At 34.1% G+C, this 4,911-nt stretch overlaps 2 non-coding genes across 2 annotated transcripts; both read left to right on the top strand.

Annotated features, from left to right (window-relative positions):
* Positions 1-2,207: 2,207 nt before the first annotated feature.
* TRNAV-CAC (transfer RNA valine (anticodon CAC)) lies at positions 2,208-2,279 on the top strand. The gene has a single exon. It is a non-coding gene; the product is annotated as a tRNA-Val (tRNA).
* Positions 2,280-2,827: 548 nt separating this feature from the next.
* On the top strand, positions 2,828-2,899 carry TRNAA-GGC (transfer RNA alanine (anticodon GGC)). Its single transcript has one exon. It is a non-coding gene; the product is annotated as a tRNA-Ala (tRNA).
* Positions 2,900-4,911: the final 2,012 nt, after the last annotated feature.

The following is a 4,911-nucleotide window of genomic DNA, read 5'->3' as shown; positions in this document are numbered from 1 at the left end:
TGACAAAACATTCACCTTCACTAACCACTATCTTCACTATATCCTTATCTTCACTAAACATTCATCACCAACCACTAACACGGGAAATGGGAAATAGTATGAAAGAATATATATATATATATATATTGGAAAGGAAATGCCTTGATGAATAAGTGATGCCAAGATGTGTCCTACCTCAACGATTGTTGCAGCTGTCTGGTCGACCATTTCACCAATTCCAAAACGTCATTTTAAAGAAACACATTGAAGTAAAGAAACTTGCAATGGAGGCGACTTTTCGCATTACAAGAGAGAAGAAACTTGCCTTTCAAATGGCAATACCGACATATTGGAAGAACCGGATGTTGGCTTATTGCTATGATAGATTAAGGAATGAAAGCAATAGGCTACAAAATGACACTAAATTGTAAGTTGGACCATCTTATTAATAACAGCGACTGGAGTAAGAACACAAACCCTTCTTTTGTGATAAACCTGTCTGATAAAGAACTAGATAAAGATTCCTTGTGTGCATTAGGGCCTGGATTAAGTTTTGTGTGCTCTAACAGGGAAGCCATCTGTGTAGATGTCACATAGTCTCTTTGTAATTCAGAGAAATACAGTAATTCAAATATTGATGAAATTAATATCTGTAAGATTTAGTGTATGCCAGTTTGTCAAAACCAGTGGAATCTAGTTGCCCTAAAAGATTTATAAGAGCTATTAACACCTTAAAAGAAGACAAGGATATAAATATTACTAAAGTAGATAAGGCTAACACTGTTGTGAATTTAGGCAAAGTAACTTTTTATCTAAATTGAATTTTCTTTTAAATGATGACACAACATATTCTAAACTCAGTAAAAATCCCTTAGAAGCAGTTAATTCCCATTTCAATAAAGAAATGAAGGTGCTGTTGAAAGTTAATGGTTTTCTTATCAAAGTTTGTCATCTTTGTCCCTTTCATGCCCATAGATGTATGGACTTATCAAAACACATAAACAGAATTTTCCAGCAAGACCTTTAGTGAGTTCAGTAGGCTCCATCACATATAGATTATCAAAATGGTTAGTTTCTTTATCAAACCATTTAGTAGGTAAGGTGTCAAATTCTAATATCATGAACAATATACATTTAGTCAACAAGCTAAACAATATCAATGCTAATTTTGATTTCAAACTAGTCAGCTTCGATGTTTCCACTACACTCTCCACTTCAATAATATCTCACTAAACTCTTAAAATTACTGATCTTTGACCGAACTCTTTCAGATAATGTCAAAATCCTAATTCATCGTCAAGATCTTCACTATAACGTTGGATGAACACACTGAATGTTGGAGATTCGAACCCATGACCTTGATCTTTGAGACTCAGGCTCGGTGATAATGTGTACCACACCTGCCAGTGAATTCCAATACTTAGTCACCTAAATCTTAAGACCACACATGTACATACTGAACTATACACAAAAATATGGTCAACGAAAGATATTTCATATATCTGGTTTTAAAACTGATAAGATCAGGAAATAAGATTTAATCATTATCATTATCGGACGATTATAATGCCCAACAACACACGTTAGGTACATAATATATTTTCTACTAACCTACACGTGAAGTGACAATCCATACCATATCTAACTTCCCACTTGATAACCACCATATTGTATCCTTCAGTAGCAGATATATTATACTTAATGATAATAATAATCATAATGATTACAATAATGATAATATTGATACTAATGATAATAATATTAATAATAATAATGATAATGATGATGATAATAATGATACATAATAATAATGATGATGCTAATAATGATGATAATGATAATAATGATAATGATATAATATAACGATAACAATAATGATAATAATGATAATAATAATAATGATGATAATAATGATGATAATAATGATGATAATGATAATAATGATAATGATACTAATAATAATGATAACAATGATGATAATAATGATAATAATAATAATGATGATAATAATGATAATAATAAAGTAATAATAATAATAAAATAGTAATAATAATAATAATAATAATAATAATAATAATAACAATAATAATAATAATGATAATGATAATAACAGAAATATTAATAATAATGACAATGATAAATTTCGTCAAAGACATCTCTCTTTTCTTAACGCTACCTCGCAAAGATTTTCATTAATTCAAATTGAAGAAACAGACGTATTTTCTATTGTCTGGTTAGCTCAGTGGTAGAGCGTGAGTCTCACACACTCAAGGTCGTGGGTTCGAGACCCACACCAGACATAGTTTTTGTCTTTTTCTTTTTTCATTTTGTCCGCATCACATGTGTGCAACATTCAGTATGTTCGTCCAACGTTATAGTGAAGATCTTCACAATAAATTGGGGTTTTCGACCTTATCTGAAAGGGTCAGGTCCACCAAGACGTCCTTGAAATCTTCCAGAAGCTTCTGGCGATCCTCCTCCAACTGCTGGGCACATCAGAGTTAACATGGGCCGGACATCGGTTGTGGAACGACTTAATCTGCTTCCGGTAGTTAGCAGGGATGATAATGAGGGCTCTGACCTCATACCAGGTCAGCTTAGTTCCAGTCTATTGCTTAGTTCCAGTCTATTGCTTAGTTCCAGTCTATTGCTTAGTTCCAGTCTATCGCAACGACAATAAAAAAGTAAAACTCATTTCTTCGTGGAAAATTGAGAGGAAAACACGACAGCAACATGGAGATTTACCCTGTGGTTATTTTGCCGGCAAGTCGGCAACGGTCGGTCAAACAGTATTTTGCCGTGGTAATCTCAGTACTTCATATAATACTATGTCACAAAATATGTTCTTGGGGGCGTAGCTCAGTGGTAGAGCACTCGCTTGGCATGCGAGAGGACCCGGGTTCAAACCCCGGCGCCTCCATTCTTTATTTGGGAAATTCATTGTTTTCAGTTTTGTGTGTATATATATATATATATATATGTATATATATATATATATATATATATATATATATATATATATATATATATATATATATATATATATATATATATATATATATATATATATATATATCGTCCGATCAGGGAAGTTAAGCAACGTTGGGTCTGGTTAGTACTTGGATGGGTGACCGTCTGGGAACACCAGATGCTGTTATCCCTGGGGATAGGGAAGAAAGAATACTTCCCACGTATTCCCTGCGTGGCGTACAAGGCGACTAAAAGGGTAGGGAGCAGAAGGCCGGAAATTCTTTACTCTCATTTTCAATTTTTCAAAAGACGGAACAGAGAAGATATAAAGATATTGTAAAGATGTAACTAATATAAGATATAAGAATGAGTGGAAGATACGAATGTAGCTGAAACAAGGAGTAATGAAGATTAAGGTGCAATGAAAATTATTCTGTAGTGAAGATAAATATATATGTTAAAATTTTGTATTGAACATCAAGAAGTAATGATAATGATGAGAGTGTAGTGACGATGAGGGTTTAGTTAAAGTAGTGACAATTGCCTTTACAATGATAATAAGGGAGTAACACAATGAGAAACACAAACTTTACAAAGCTACGTTCAAGTCAGACTTTGAACTAAGTTCGGTAAACAGAAGGATGATGTTAAGATGAGAGTGTAGTGAGGAAGAGTACAGTGATGATAAGGATATTGTCAAGATAGGTTGTAGTGAAGATACGAATGTAGTGAAGATACGAATGTAGTAGAGATAAGGGTTATTAAAGATTAAAGTTTATATGAAATGATTATGTAGTGAAGATAAAAATTATTTTTAGTGAACATCAGAGAGTACAATGATGATGGTATGGTGGAAGTAGTGTAGTGTGTAGTGAAGAAGAGGGTATAGTGAAGATATAATTTAGTGTAATGGATCATGCATTACAAAGCTGTGTCTATCCACACAAGTGTTACACGTCCCAGGTAAAGATATATTCTAGAGATAGTGTATATCTAACATATATATGTGTTTTATAGATATTTATAAAAAGTTTTCCTGAGGGACAATACCTAAGACTTTGGTATTAAAGTTGATCAGTTGTAAGTGATCAAGCATTACAAAGGTGTGTCTATCCACACACGTGTTACACGTCCCAGGTAAAGATATATTCTAGAGATAGTGTATATCTAACATATATATGTGTTTTATAAATATTTATAAAAAGTTTTCCTGAGGGACAATACCTAAGACTTTCGTATTAAAGTTGATCAGTTGTAAGTGATCAAGCATTACAAAGGTGTTTCCATTGCCACAGGTGCTACTGATCCCAGGTAAAGGTATTTTACAATTTTTGTTTCCTTAACCCTTCTAGTTATCTATGCTTCATCTCTGGCTTGATCCTTGCAAGTGACATTTATGTGTGTAATTCTCTTTATTCTTATCATATAATCAGTCAGTTGAGGTGCAGAACACGCTTTTCATCCTGGTCACTCCACTCTGTCACATACTATTATTAAGAAGGTGTTACCGGGCTCAACCCATAAGTCGTTACACCAGGAATGACAAGTAACCTTGGGGAAAGGCTGTATCATCGACCAGGGAAGGGAAGAAATAGCACAGTCTCATGGAAAACCTTTTTGCTTCATAGATATGTGCCATCATCCCCTGCTCCTGTGTAGAGTGCAGCAGCCACCAAGATGTAGGAGCGCCATCAAAGATGTGCTGGTGATGTGTGGTAATAATAATACGAAGGTGTAGGAGTGTCATCAAAGATGTGCTGGTGATGTGTGGTAATAATAATACGAAGGTGTAGGAGTGTCATCAAAGGTGTGCTGGTGATGTGTGATAATAATAATACGAAGGTGTAGGAGTGCCATCAAAGGTGTGCTAGTGATGTGTGGTAATAATAATACGAAGGTGTAGGAGCGCCATCAAAGGTGTGCTGGTGATGTGTGGTAATAATAATACGAAGGTGTAGGAGC

This window comes from Panulirus ornatus, chromosome 58, assembly GCF_036320965.1.
Source record: "Panulirus ornatus isolate Po-2019 chromosome 58, ASM3632096v1, whole genome shotgun sequence".
Classification (NCBI taxonomy): Eukaryota; Metazoa; Arthropoda; class Malacostraca; order Decapoda; family Palinuridae; genus Panulirus; species Panulirus ornatus.
Note: the sequence above shows the minus strand (reverse complement) of the source record. Positions and strands in the feature narration are given on the sequence as shown.